At 37.3% G+C, this 16025-nt stretch overlaps 1 long non-coding RNA gene across 1 annotated transcript; it reads right to left on the reverse strand.

Moving 5' to 3' along the window:
• Positions 1–7667: 7667 nt before the first annotated feature.
• On the reverse strand, positions 7668–10694 carry LOC114480054 (uncharacterized). Its single transcript, XR_003676047.1, has 4 exons — positions 10577–10694; positions 8817–8933; positions 8684–8742; positions 7668–7754 (listed from the first exon to the last, which is right to left on the reverse strand). It is a non-coding gene; the product is annotated as an uncharacterized LOC114480054 (long non-coding RNA).
• Positions 10695–16025: the final 5331 nt, after the last annotated feature.

The following is a 16025-nucleotide window of genomic DNA, read 5'->3' on the forward strand; positions in this document are numbered from 1 at the left end:
GTCTGTGCAGACTGAGTCTGACTCAGAGCAGAACTGTTAGAACCACTTCCTGTTCATGTAAAATAAACATCAGCCTTAACCGAGAAATGACAAAAACCACGGAGTGAAGTGTGAGAATGGACGTGGTTTAATTAGTCACTACATATAAAAGACGTTTTACACTGAAATGAACAATTGTACAAACGCTTCCTCCACATGTTTTTAGGCTTAAAATCCAGAATTTATTCCTGTTTAAACTTTTCACACTTTACCAAGAAAAACAAAACTCTACAGCACATGTTGTACATTGGTGTGTGATATGAATTGCTTTACTTAATAAAAAAAAATAAATACAAATATAATAATTTCATTTCAAAATGTGATGCAGGTGCTGGCCCGCATCATTCAACGCTGCATTAGCTTAGCATTAGCATTAGCCGTGGTGGATTGAATCATCAGGGAGTATCTTGTGTCATAAAAAAATCCCAATTGTGATAAAAACTCTGATATCTATTAAAAAACTAAACAGATTGTGAGAATCAGCAGGTGTGGGACTAGAAAGGAGTGAAATTTCATGTTTCTAGGGCTGAAGGTGTGACCAGGAGGACGGGAGAAAGAACAGGAATGATTTCAAATTCTAATGCTAAAGAGTTTGTAGACGTGTGGGATCAGGTCTATTTTTAGGCTCAATATTTGAAAAACAGCTGATATTATAGCTAAACACGTGGCATTGTGAGCGGATAAACTTAGGACTGTGGGTGGAATATTATGGAAGCTATGACCTTCTGTTTGCCATCTCGCTGAACGAGTGCTCGACTCTAAAAATCAGCTGAAAAGTCAATGCAGTTGCACAAAAAAATGTATCAGTCAAAAAGTGTAAAAGTTACAAATCACAAAAGTGATGAGCATAAATGTGAGGAACTTTTAAACGTTTTCATAGCTTATTTGTCAAAATCAGACAAACTGTGTGGGAGGAGTTAAAACAATGTATAACATTAAAAGCATGTTCAAAAAACAATCTGAATATCCATTTTATAACTGACTTTTCAGTCCTGATGATGAGTGCGACTTCTGCTGTGAATTGATAGCTAGCTCGCTAGCTAGTGGCTAACCAAAATCTGCATCAGTTCTTTTGACAATAACTTTAAAGTGATTCTTATTATTTAGTCATCATGAATGTGATTTTGTCCAATTTGAAGTGTAAAAGTTCAAATATTTACATGCTGCTTCAAAAAGTAAAACTAACAGTAGCTAATCCAATGCTAATCTTGCTAATCCCTTTGGTTAAGCACGCAGAGATTTCGCCTTTAGAAAGTGATCATGAGGATCGGGAAAAAGCTGGAGAGAAGATATGGATGAATAAATCTTGAAATATTAATAGTAATGGCATCCTATTCAATTTAAGTTTGCTTCTTGGAGGAACTAAAAGAAATAGTAATGGTATTAGCATCTTAACCATCAACTTATTCAGATTTCCACCCAACTCTCTCTTACAGTTTGGTTCTGCATGAATTTCACAGGACTGAGGGCGACACACTTAAAAGAGGAACTGATACAATTGTGCTGACTCAACGCTGACTGCTGAGTCGTGCAAAACGGAAACACAGAAAGTACAGACGTGTTTCACTCTTAATGCAACTCATGGAAAAGACTGGATGATTTGGAAAGTTGGGCATCCGGGTTAGTAGTGAAGTTCCTGCCGAGCAACGCCTGTTGCCATATTTGTTTGGGTTATAATAACGTGTCGACTCCCGTTGTAAGAGAAGAGGTTTCACCAGGCTGTGTGATTGGCTGTTCATCCTTTAGCAAAAATAATTCAAATGTAAAGTTATTTAGAATTCCAAAAGAGAAAAATTGCATAAAACGTTGGCTTTCCTTCATAGAACGCTCAAAAATGCTGGAGTCTGGTGGAGGGACAAGGGTAAAAGATGGTCTCCAAGAACATCTCATGCCTACGTGCAGGTCTTTTGGTGTCCTAGGCAAGAGCAGACAACCTATTTTAAAAATAGAATAATACACTGTAATAGAAACGCCTACAGGTATAGTACCAATGTCCTGAGGGGGTGATGGTGGCAGCAGCAGCAGCAGAAGAAGACAACAACAAACTTCTGCCCTTTCCAATGCTCTAACAGAAAGAAAACTGGGACATCCATATACATACAGGGGTGGACCGGTACGAGTTATTTATTTTATTTGATTTTTTTGACGAGTGAGTGAAGGCAGACATGGTAACGTGGCCAAAAATGGTCCAAAAGTGGCAAAAACGTGGCAAGAAAAGAGGGAAAATTGACTAAAATGGGCTAAAAGCAGTTCAGATTGGTCAAAAAATGGGCAAATAAAGAGGAAGCAGGTGGTATGTAGTGGTAAAGGGGAGCTTAAATGGGCAAAATGTGGCAAATAATAGTTAAAAATGGAAAATATGTGGAACAAAAAGAAGCAAAATGTAGAGAAAAAAAGAAACAAGTGGTATTTATTGAGCAAAAGATAGTTTATTTGGATGGAAAGTGGGCAAATTTTTGTAAAAAAGGACAAAAATTTGATGTGTCAAAATGAACTTGCAAAAATGGACAAAAAAAAAAGGATATTTATTGACAAAACAAGCTAAAGTTTGAAAAGTGTCAGAACTTTCTGAACAGAGGAAGTTGCAAAATGGTAAAAGGAAATAAGTAAAAAGGGGTTAAAATGTTTCCCCCTTTTAAAGTTTTCTGGGGGATTAACAATCAAAATGAAGACAAAGATCCACATGTTGAGAATCACTGACTTAATAACAGCTACATGGTGATAATGGAGTGGACTGGTATAGACACAAAATGCCAGGGATTCATTTTGGTCTCAGTCCACCTCTGTGTACATAACATACAGTATGACTAAAATAGGAACAGCACCACCATGTGGCTAAGTACTAACAACACAAAACCACCAGAAACATGTTCAGCAACAATGGACAACTGGCGGCCTGGGGTCCACATACGGCCCACAGGTCTAATCTTATGCGGCCCCCAAAGTAAACATATAAAAAGACAGAAAAATACACAAAAAAGGAAGAATACATTAAAAAATACAAAGAATTACAACATTGCAGGAAAATACAGAGAAAAACAGAAAAAAACTCCAAAAACATACAAAACTGCTACAAACACTAACAAAACGACAACAGTCATATATTAAATGACTCCAAATAACACAAAACGACAAAAATAAAAAATGACAAAACATACAAAATTACAGAAAATGACAACAAAAGTATAAAAAAAACTCCGCAAACCCACTACTACTAACAAACAAGCAAAACGACAACATAAATGCACAAAATGACTCCAAAAAACACATTTTTACAGGAAACATACACAAAAGGAAAACAGAAAGGCAAAAACTGCAATCATAACAACAACAAACATACACAGAATGGCAGAAAAACATACAAAATTACAATGAAAACTTTTTGTTCTTTCCTGTGTTTGCGCTCAGATTGCTCATTATTCTAAATGTTGACATTGTTACGCTCAGCCTAGGAGCCACTGAACGGCACATGATTACGTCGCCCTACACCAGCCTCAAGCAGCACACCAACACACGTTTACAAAAGCAGGGCTATTTATTTAAGCCTCATATAAGAAAAATAATAATTACCAAACAGGGATACGCAGAACCCAAATGAAAAGAACATAGGTTTTTCTACCCAACTGGGCCAAACCGAAGAAACGTGTTAGAGAACCGCAGCGGTCTCACTGTCACACTGTCAGACGGAAGGATGGAAGGACGTGCTGCGTGCTGGTTGGAGCGTGGGTAGGATGACCCGCCCTCTGAACCACCTCTGGCCCTATCCGACGTCTCCTTGCTCTTTTTCTAGCCGGCCTCCACCGTAGCTCAGCCAATCCAATGTGGACCCGTTACTTCCACAGACCACGTAGGTTGGGCTATTAATAGAGAGACACCCCACCCCCAGCGCACAACACAGAAACACAGGTAGAACACTAACAAAAATGACATACGACAACAGTCGTAACAACATGAATGTTGATAATGTGGCCCTCAGATCAAACAAACACATTTTTGTGGCCCCCGCTGTGATAGAAGTCGCCAACCTTATATAAAGTACCTCAAATACTGCAGAAGCTCAAAATATGATGAAATCTCTTTGGAGGGGATTCTGATAGTAGATCAGGAGGTCCCTGTGTTGAAGTGTCCTTAGGCAGGACACTGAACCCTATGGTATGAAAATGGTCCAAAAGTAGCAAAAACGTGGCAAGAGCAGAGTGAAAAGTGATTAAAATGGGCCAAAAGCAGTCAAGATTGGCAAAATAAATGTATGAAAAAAGAGGAAAGAGGTGGTATGTAATGGCAAAGGTAGCTTACATGAACAAAATGTGGCAAAAAAGGCAGAAATGTGGAACAAAAAGTAAATTGTAAAGAAAAAGGAAACGCATTATTTATTGGGCAAAAGGTAGCTTATTAGGATGAATAGTGGCAAAAAAAATGGTTAAAAAATGGACAGAAATTGGATAAAAGTGTCAAAAAGAACTTGATAAAATGGACAGAAATTTGGCAGAATCTGAAAAAAAAAAAAGGGTAAAATGTTTTGGAAAAGGGACATAAATGGGACAAAGTATGGTAAAAAGGTAAAAACGGGTTCAAAAGACATTAAAAGCTACATGTCGATTATCAGTGGCTTAATAACAGCTTTATTATGGTTTTAGTAAATAAAAGTAGATTCATTAACTAAATCAGAGGGGTATTAAATAAAGCGGGTTAAGTTCAAACTCTGAGTATATTCAGGCTCAAATGAGGGAAACTCTGAGTATCCCAGTCCTAAACGTGAGGTATGTTCTTCTGAGTATGTTACCATGGCAACATTGTCCGTGAACTAAACCTGGTCGCTGGCACGTTTTATCAAAGAAACCCTGGGTTTCTACCTGGCTCCGCCCACCTGGACAAGAGTGAAGTCATGGATTGTCCGTTCATTGCTAATCCCATTGACATAGAAGCTCAAATAATTAGAAATGCTTCACGCCGCGAGAGCTTTTTCCAGCCAAGACAGGATATGTTTTATTTTCCTGAGGAGTATCTTTGGGAACGCTACCGGTTTTCAGGGAACAGTTTCATTTATCTTGATGATCTTCTGGGAGAACACATTAGGAACATTACACACCGCGGACGTGCCCTCACATCCACACAAATACTGTGTGCCGCTTGACGTTTTTTCGCTAACGGTAGCTTCCTGTATAATATTGGGGATGCTGAGCACCTGTGAAAAGCAACTGTATGTAGATCAATAAGGAAGGTTGCTCTGGCATTAAAACGCCGACTTCCTTCATTTGTCAAGTTCCCGGGATACAAGCCTGTGACTAATATAAAGGCAGAATTCTACAGGATTGCAGGTGAGTGATGTACACATTATTTACTGTATTATTAAAATGACATGCATTGTGCTGCAACCACACAGGTGAGTGAGTAGTTTAATGTGCTCTCAGGGATCCCAAATGTTCTGGGCTGTGTTGATGGGACACAAATTCCCATAATTGCTCCATCAGAAAATGAGGCGGACAATGTGAATAGGAAATCATTTCACAGCATCAATGTCCAGGTACAACAGCTGTCACACTCATGCACATGGAAATGTATTTGTAATTCATTGAACATGTCATCCTCTGAACTGTGAAGATCATATGTGATCCCTCCTACCTCATCACCAATGTGGAAGCAAAGTGGCCTGGCTCTGTGCACGACTCCAGAATTTATGGGGAGTGTAGATGAGCAACAGATTGGTGAATGGTAAGGAAGAACGTTTCTTGCACTGTTCTTGATCTCCAGTTTAATTGAAGTTCTGTATATCCTCTTATTACAGGCCACTTTGATGGATACCTCCATATCCTGACCTCCAACTACATTTTAATGTGGCCCACAGCAGGACTAGAGCCCGGGTTGAGAATACCATAGGCATTCTCAAAGCTCGGTTCCAGTGCCTGAAAAAGCTCAGGGTCACTCCAACAAGGGCATGTGACATTATTGTGGCATGTGTTGTTCTCCATAATATTGCAATTATTAGAGCAGAGCCACACCCTGCTGTACAACTGATTCCTGAGGATGACCATCCCTTCATCCTGCTGCTGATGCCCAGGATGGAAGGGCCTGTTATGGCAAATTTGCGGTTGACCTCATTTGGAGACATGATTTATTGCTCTGGTTGAATGATGGAGTCCAGGCGAGGCATTGATGATTTTATAAAAAAGATTTATTATAAAACTAAAGAAAAAAGGAGTAAAAAAGAAGCTTCCATCCTGAAAGAATGAAAGGCAAAAGGCTCGTGGCAAAGCAAAAAGGCAAGACCCACTCTAACTAACAGTTTCACAGCTTAAGCTTTTATACAGATAACAGAAAAGTTCCACCCTGAGGTGAGGAGAAGGGGGGAGTCAGATGCCCAACAGTGGAAACATTTGAGGATGATGAAGACGTGTATAATATGAGGAAGATTGGGCGCCACTCTTATCTATCCTTGATAGTGTGTGCGTTCGTGTATATCTGCATGTGAGTTTGAGTTTTGGCCTTCAGCAGAGACTCTGTGTTGCACTGAGTACAATACGATCTGTACTGTTTAATCTAACATGATTCAGCTGTTCAAAAGTGCAAAGAGTAATGGAGTCATCATGTATTAAAACATGACAAATTGTACACATGAACATACATTTGACGATATGATGATGAATATAAAAATTGCCATAACAGGCCATAAGGGACATTGTCTGCAGGAATCTATGTTAAACTCTTTCCTTAACCCCCCCCCATCACAACATTATATAAAGCAACATTGCTTTGGAAAAAAGGCCCCAGAAATGTTTGCGAAAAAGAAAATACAGAAATGCAGAAACAAATAATTCTTGTTGTGGTGTTCTTTATTCCCTGATAGTACAGGGATAGTACAGATAGTACCAGCCTTCACATATGCTTATGCACCCACCTTAACCGTCGCTGAAGTAACAGGAACATTTTGACCACTAGGGGGCTTGAGGTGGAGGAGCATTTCTCCCCCTGCCCTTGTAAACCACGCTTATGGTCACAGGTGGATCCCTTTCTCCCGATTTGTCACAAAATGACAACCAAAATACACAAAATGAAAGAGAAATTCACAAAATTACCAATAAATTGTTAAAATTATAACATAAAATAGTTACTCCAAAAATACAAATCAACAACAAAAAAAATAGATCAATCTTTGCTATTTCCTGCATTAATGAATGGATTGGTCATTATTCTAAATGCTGATATGAATGTTGATAATGTGGCCCTCGGATTGCAGATACAATCACATTTTTTTTTTAAGGATTTTTTGGGCTCTAGTGGCCTTTATATGACAGTTGCTTGACAAGAAGGGGATCAGAGAGAGCAGGGAATGACACGCAGCAAAGGGTCCCAGGCCGGGAATCGAACCTAGATCGGCTGCAGGTGAGGAACTACAGCCTCTGTACATGGGGCGGGCGCTCAACCCACTGAGCTACACACCACCCCACAATCACATTTTTGTGGCTCCTGCTGTGATGGAAGTTGCCCATGTCTACAGTAGGTCACGATGCTCATCGAGATCTTCTCGAGATCTGCCTTTAAAACAAGGAAATTATTATTACGCTCACCTGCGTTTGTAAAATAGATGTTTATTTACAGAATATACAGTAAAAGAGAGACTTTTTCTATCATGAGCTGCTGGATCTTTAAAGAACTTTGTGAAAGGACGAGGCAGGGACATCACGTTCAAGCTGGAGCACATCGTAGACAGTGTGGACCTGCAGATACCAAACAAAGGTCAAAGATCAGTTTAAAAGAAGACACAGGAAACTCGGCCAAAAAATGAAAACAAGCTGCAGGTGAATTGGAAAGTCACACCTGAGATGAATCCAATCAGGTACTTTTTTTGTTTTTGTTTCAAATTGTGTTTTATTTTGTGGTATTTCCTGATCTCTGCCTGTGTGGGGTTATAGTCCCCTCTTGTTTGTTGTGCCCCTTGTGCTGTAGCTCTTCTTCTCAGTTCTTCTGTTCTTTTACAGGTGAAGCCCACCTCCTTGATTACCCTCACTATTTAAGGAGTGCTCGTACAGTGTGAGAATGCTGGTGCGTTGTACATTTTCTACTCCTCATGTCCCTGGTGCTTTATGGTTTTTCTGTTTGGGTTCTTTTGGTTAAATGAATTTAGTTTATTGCAGTACTTGTTTTTGATTTTGAGATGCAAACCCAGTTTGTTTTTTCCCAATTTTGAGGGACTCACTAAATTGGCCATATCTAAAAAAAAAATTTATTCATCCGATCAAACTAAAAATTTACAGTGTGACTCATTTTTTTTTATTAGTGAAAAGATATGGAAAGAAAAAAACTGAAAAATGTAGAGTGTAAACCATACTGACTGGTTGAAGGTTGGTCTGTTATTTATTACCAAAAATATGACTTATTCTAACCAAGATAGTGAAATTAAAATAAAGTAGAAAAAATAATCCTCTGCACTTTGAGCTGCGTTCTTTGTATTAAAAGCGCTTTTCTAAATAAAGATTGATTGATTGATACACAAGCTATTGCTCTTTTACATTCAGCTGCTCAGGCGTGACTCTGTTGGTAACAATGTTATTATAAACCCCTTGGAGTTTAAAACGGTGCATTAAAATGACAAAATCAGCTTTACAACACGCAGTTCATTGGATAAGACAGAAATTTACAGACTTACATGTCACACTTCAGCATCATTGATGCTAGCATACACGGAGACGTCGTTTTGGTCACTGCCTGCTGATGGATAAAGCTGTTAGTTACAATGAAACAACACGACCAAATGTCAAAAGTGAGGCCTGGATTCATACATTTATTAGCAGCACGTTTTCCTCTGATAGAACGGAAACAGAAGATCGCTCCGATTAAGATGACAAGCAGTAAAAATCCTCTTGTCACGCTCCCAATAAGGACAACATTTACTGGACCTGCAAAAAAATCATTAAAATAATAATAGCCTTGAACATAAAGTTTAAAATCCAACAATCTGTATGGAAAAATGAGCAAAAAGGCCCAACAATGAATACAGATGAAGTCTGATTAATACAAATACACATTATGTTTGTTTTTCTGCAGGTATTCAGAAAGTTTACAAAACCTTAGGGTCTCCAGATGCCTTCAAGAAACTAATACTTAGACCATTTTTGTGCAACTACACCAAACTTGCTGTATTTTAACCTCTTTTCATCACTTTTTCTTGCCATATTTTTTCTCCTTTTAATACATTTTTGCTACATTACTCCCATTTCTGACACTTTTCCATCAAATTTCAATGCCTTTTCTGCACATTTTTTCCACTTTTGAGACATTTTCAGCACTTATAAACCATTTCCATCACATTTCCCACCTAATGTTGCATATGCTGACCCATTTTTGTCACTTTTAACCTCTTTTCTATTGGGCACAGATTGTAAAGTTGCCCATGCTAAAATAAACATTTTGCAACAAACCACTTTACAAAACGTTACTTGTGACTAGATTTACAGCAATATTTGTGAAATTTGTAATATTTTTTTTCTCTCATAAAAATATGTCAATGTTAAATCTAAATATAAATGTTAAATCTAAATGCTAAATATTAGATTTATGAATTTGCATATTAGCTAAATATTTAGTTTCACCCGTGACATTTAGATTTAGCATTTAGATTTAACATTTAGCATTTAGATTTAACATTTAGCATTTAGATTTAACATTTAGCATTTAGATTTAACATTTAGCATTTAGATTTAACATTGACATTATATTTTTACGAAAAAAAAAACATCACAAAATTCACATATGTTTTTTAAATGTTGTTTGTTGCTAAATATTGCAAAAAGTTTATTTTATCATATGCAACTTTAGAATCGGCGTTATATACTTTTCACCATATTTCATTCTTATTTTTGACAATTTCACCACATTCACAATTTGTTATATCCATTATTTGCCAGTTTAAACTAAATATTCCAATAAAAAAAACTTTTTTCCCCACTATTTCTGTCCGGTTTTGGCCACTCTAATTTTCAACTTTTAACCAATTTCTGTGGTTTTTCAAATCCCATTTCACCACCTTTTCCATAATTTTTTGTCACTTTTAACCCATTTAATAATTAAAACAATAATTTACATCTTTAAGATGACTACATACTATGCCCCAAGTAGTAATAAACCTCCTGGATAACAGTGGATATTATTCAGATAAATTCAGATGGGTACAGTGGGGGTCCCCAGTCTCTGGCACCTTTATTTTGGGGGTCGCAGCCTGAAAAGGTTGAAAACCACTAGCGTAGACCATTTGATGCAGGCAGCAAATAAACAGAACATGTTGTGCTATAAATACATTTTCCTTTTTGACTTAGGCTTACTGTTATTGGTAAATGGAGCATAAATAAAAATATAAATGATATTAAAACAACAATAGGGTTGGTAATATACATAAATATGAGGTAAAACTTTATAACAGTGAGGGCTTTTATCATTATTCATGAAAAACAATATCAATATTTTATTACCAACTTATCTAATTTGACATTTTGAAGTGAAAAATTAGCTCCAAAGCATTCATTAGACCCATTAATAAACATACCTGTCACTTTATTCAAAGTCTGATTGCTGCACGTCCACACCGTTAATGCTGATTTATGATGGACATCGTTGGAAATCATACAAGAGAAATTGTTTTTTTCTCCTTGTGGTGTGTGGAAGTATTGCAGTTTGGAGCCAGTGGTGGTTTGGTTCCTCGTGGTCCAGGTGTAGATGGTTGAGTGGTTAGCGTTTGCGTTGCACTCTAGAAGAACTGTGCACGAGAGGTTTGTGTCCTCCATAGTAAAGTTAACTATTCTCAGAAGAGGCGGCTCTGATAGGACGACACAAGGAGACACAGAAACAAAGAGATGTGGCATCAGATTTCAGTTAAAACAGTATTTTTAAATTTATTTTTTTACAAATATCCAGTGGTAAACACTTCTGTCAGGACAATTCTGTGCTTTTAATCTGAAGGGGTCATACAGTGGTGCTTATTCTACCAAGTACGGTCACTTTGAAATAAATTTTTTTTTTAAATCCACAAAATTGTAATGTGGCAAATAAAAAAAATCAAAACATTTCCAGGAAAAACTGCGTATTTAAAAAAATCTTTATTGTTTTTAATTTGTAATTTTTTTTCAGCCTTGTATATACACAGAGTTTGCGGGGGCAGGGGTGGAGGGTGGCGAGTCAGTTTCATTTCACAGATGATAGTTCTACCTCTGGTGTGTCATAAAAGTTTTCAGTGAAATGAGACTTTAGGTTGGTTCTTCTGTTGCGCAATTATTCTTTACAATGTATATGGTGAAGCGAGAGCCTGGGGAGGGTGGCTCAGGGCAGTGAGTAGTGAGTTAGCTGATTACCCCTCTGCTTTATATTGCAGATGTCTTCAAGAAACTATGAATTAAAAGATAATAATAATTTCACCCCATTTTTGCTTATCTTAGCAACTAAACCAAACTTGCCATATTTTAACTTATTTTCATCACTTTTTTTTCCCATATTTTTGCTCTTTTAATGCATTTTTACCACATTACTCCCATTTCTGCCACTTCTTTATCACATTTCAATGCCTTTTCTGTACATCTTTTCAACTTTTAAGACATTTTCAGCACTTATAAACCCTTTCAACAACTTTTCCCAGTGTCAATTAGAACTGTAAACTTTGCACCGAGATATTCTAGTTTTCATAGTCTGTTCTAACTTTTATTCTATTTGTATTTATTCTTATTTCCTAATTGTTATAACTCGTGGGCTGAAAAAGATGAGAACCACTGAACTAGATGAGAGGTATTTATTTGATGAATGATAAATGTCTTACCGTGAACCTGTAAAGTGATGGTGATTGATTTTCCATGTGCACCGTTCATTTCAGGAACAAAAATAAAATTCCCAGAATCATGCACAGTCAGCGCTTTCACTGTTAAACTAAAGTTTGAAGGATTGAAAAACACCTTCTTTGTCAATTGTGTTGGTTTTACTGGCAAATAATTGGATGCAATGACACGCCGTCCAAATTTCCAGTAAGCTGATGTGATGTCATTGTTGGCGTAGGGTGATGAAAGCTCCACGGTGTCCCCGACTCGTTTATGAATGACCTTCGTTTCACTGGACGCTTCCACATCTGGAAACAACAGCAGATCATATCTTGCAGTATCTTCTAATAATGTTCATCTGACATGAATACAGGATATTTGACAGTTTTAGAGCCTTCTTATTTCCTAATTGTTATAACTCCATCCCCTTAAGATGTTTGCTTTTACTCACTGTACATAAGATACCTCTTTTTACTATTTAACTGTCGGCACATTTCTTGTTTATTCTGCACACCATGAGTGATCTTACTGAATGCCAAATGTAACAAGTGAATTTCTCCATTGTGAGATCAATAAAGGATTATCCTATCTTATCTTAATTGTAACCTCTTTTCATCATATTTCATGCTTAGTTTTGCCAATTGAACCACATTCACCATTTGTCAAAGTTTTTTAGCACAAAAAGGTCACAAATGCTCAATATAAATATGTTCTTCGTTAGATTAAAAAAATGTAACAAAGAACATTTTTTGTTACATTTTTGTTACAAGCTGACTCAATGGCCAGAAAACTGCAGTGTAATAATACACTTGAGTTTCGGAAAGCAGTCAGGGCCATGAAAACTAAGGTTTCTTTGCCATGTATGGTTGACGGCATCTCTGGCACTGATAATATATGGGAAATGTGGTGACAACATTCAAATGTATCAGACAATAAAGCCAATGGGTCAGATGGTGTCTCAGCTGAGCACTTAAAGTTTGCGAGTGCAAGGTTAGCTCCTCTGCTCTCCATCTGCTTCACAGCATGGGTTTTTGCCTGATTCTATGCTAACTGTTTTGTTAGTCCCTGTTTTAAAAGATAAATCTGGGAATATTGGTTGTTCAGACAATTATCGACCAATAACATTGGTCGATAATTGTGTCTAAAAGTGTTGAAACAATTCTGCTGGATAAATTGTCAAAGTTTGTTTTGTCTTCAGATCGCCAGTTTAGATTTAAAGCTAAGCTGCACACAGATATGTGTATATAAACTCTCAAAGAAATTATTGCTAAATATAAGAATCAAAACTTGTGTTTTTTAGATGCCTCTATGCCCTTCGACAGAGTTAATTACAGGACATTATTTATTAAGCTAACTTAGAAAGGTGTTCCTAAATTCATTGTGCATGTCTTGACCTACTTGCACGCTCAGCATAAGATGCAGGTTAAGTGGGGGAACAGTGTGTCTGCTCCATTTAAGGTCAGCAATGGGGTCCGACAGGGGGGGATGTCATCCCTGATTCTCTTTAACTTGTATCTGGATGAACTGTCAACAAGACTTAAGGCTTGTAACACTGGATGTACAGCTGGTAACACAGTGTTAAATCATTTGTATGCAGACGATCTAGTGGTCTTCAGTCTGAGCACTGCTGAGCTGCAACAGCTGCTTAACATTTGTTGACGCTACGGCCTGGAGCGTGACGTCACATATAATGCAGTGAAAAGTTTGGTTAGGATCTGTAGAACCATTTGTCTAATACAATGCTTAATGTTACAAACAAAACAAAAATATCTTGGGCAGATATTCACAGAGGACTTGTCTGATGATGGTGACATAAATAGATAATGTAGAACGTTGTATGCCCAGGAGAATAATTGGATTTTGTACGGACAAAGTGAAAATAATGTTTAAATCATATTGTACACCTCTGTACACAGCGCACCTTTAAAAAGGACTATAAAAGTAGAACTTTGCAAAGGTTGCAGGTGGCCTATTATGATGCTCAGGAGGCTGAGATGGTCCAGTGTGAGTGAGATGTTTGTCAGTGCTGGAGTAAACACGCTGCAAGTCACACTGTGGACGCTTATGTACAGTTTTATATTCCGTGTGAATAAGTCGGTGATTCCAGTAATTGGGTCCCTGGTTGAAGTCTCCTATAAGGCCATTTGTTATCAGTTGAGGATGTGGAGGCACTGGTATATCTGTCTTTTTAAAGTGACTGTGTAATTGTTATTTCTTGTATTTTTGTTGGTGTTTGTTATATTGTGTCCCTCTGTCTTTTTGGACCTTAAGGCTGTAATAAAGAGTCTTTATTTAGTGTTTATTCTACTAAGTATGGTCACTTTTAATATGTAAAAAAAAGTCTACGAACCTGGAATGGGGCAATTTTTAAACAAAGCAATTTAAAAGATCTTTATTGTTTTTAATTTGTAATTTTTTTTCAGCCTTGTACCAAATGGTACATGGACCGGTTTGGGTCCACGGCCAGGTGATTGGGGACCACTGCTTTAAACAACAATGTTTTCTTTAAGGAAGGAAATGCTTTTTTTTTTAAATTGTTTTTCCTCTTTAAAATAAAATAATAGAATAACTTTGAATGGATGTGGGGTGTGTGTCAATGGTAGAGGTGGAGAGACGGTGGAGGGTGGTTCATCGAATCAGGTAAAAGCTCTGCAGATGGTGATTAGTAATGAGTCTCAGCTGTAGCGAGTTGGCTGATGACTCTTCTGCTTTATATTGCCATGAGCTGCTGGAGCCTGTTTGTTAGCGTGTGTGGGGACACTTTAGCTTTGGTTGTGTTAAAAGAAAACAGCACAAAAAATATGAACATCTAAAATGTATTTACAATTTGCATAAGAAATGTACTCTAAGCAACTGATTCTCAATCTTTTCAGCCCACGACCCCCAAAATAAAGGTTCCAGAGACCAGGGACCCCCACTGTAGCTGAAGGTGGTGGAACACAAACATGAACATTGAAGAACAGTCATGTGGAGACAGGATCAACTATAAGGGGGAATAAAGGGGAGAGATTTATGGGGTCCATCCATAAAGTCAGTAAAATGATGGTCTATTGTTCTATGAATCTGTGATAAACACATTTATTTATTTATCTGAATATTATCCACTGTTATCCAGGAAGTTTAATATGATTTGTGGCATAGTATATAGTCATCTTAAAGATGTAAATCATTGTTGTAATCAGAAATAAAATGGGTTAAAAAGTTGTAAATGTGAAAGACGTAAAGAGTGGCCAAAAACGGACAGAAAAAGTAGTAAAAAGAGTTAATATTAGAACAATTAGTTTAAACTGGCAAATAGTGGGAATGACAAATCACGAATGGCAAAATTAAGCATGAAATATGGTGAAAAGAAGATAAAAGTGACAATAATGGGTCAACATATGTGCAACATATATTAAGCGTGAAAAGTGGTGGAAAGGGTTTATAAGTGCAAAAAAATGTGCAGAAATTGCACTGAAATGTGATGGAGAAGTGGCAGGAATAGGAGTTATGGAGCCAAAATGCATTAAAAGTTTGGTGTAGTTGCAGAAAAATTGTAAAAAAAAATGAGCAAAAATGGGCTTAAATTGTTAAAAAAAAATATTCTTTGCTTCTTAAAGGCATCTGTGTTCAACCACCTTGAGGTACAGTGGGGGTCCCCGGTCTCTGGAACCTTTATTTTGGGGGTCGTGGGCTGAAAAAGATGAGAACCACTGAACTAGATGAGAGGTATTTATCTGATGAATGATAAATGTCTTACCGTGAACCTGTAAAGTGATGGTGATTGATTTTCCTTGTCCATTGTTCATTTCAGGAACAAAAATAAAATTCCCAGAATCATGCACAGTCAGCGCTTTTACTGTTAAACTAAAGTTTGAAGGATTGAAAAACACCTTCTTTGTCAATTGTATTTGTTTTACTGTCAAATAAGTGGATGCAATGATTATCTCTCCAAATTTCCAGGAAGCTGATATGATGTCTTTGTTGGCGTAGGGTGATGAAAGCTCCACGGTGTCCCCGACTCGTTTATGAATGACCTTCGTTTCACTGGAAGCTTCCACATCTGGAAACAACAGCAGATCATATCTTGCAGTATCTTCTAATAATGTTCATCTGACATGAATACAGGATATTTGACAGTTTTAGAGCCACAGAGAAGCCCCGCCCCCCTCAATGTTTGATCTAGACTGAGTTCAAAATCACAAACTAACGTAC

This window comes from Gouania willdenowi, chromosome 18 (genome assembly GCF_900634775.1).
Source record: "Gouania willdenowi chromosome 18, fGouWil2.1, whole genome shotgun sequence".
NCBI classification, from domain to species: Eukaryota; Metazoa; Chordata; class Actinopteri; order Blenniiformes; family Gobiesocidae; genus Gouania; species Gouania willdenowi.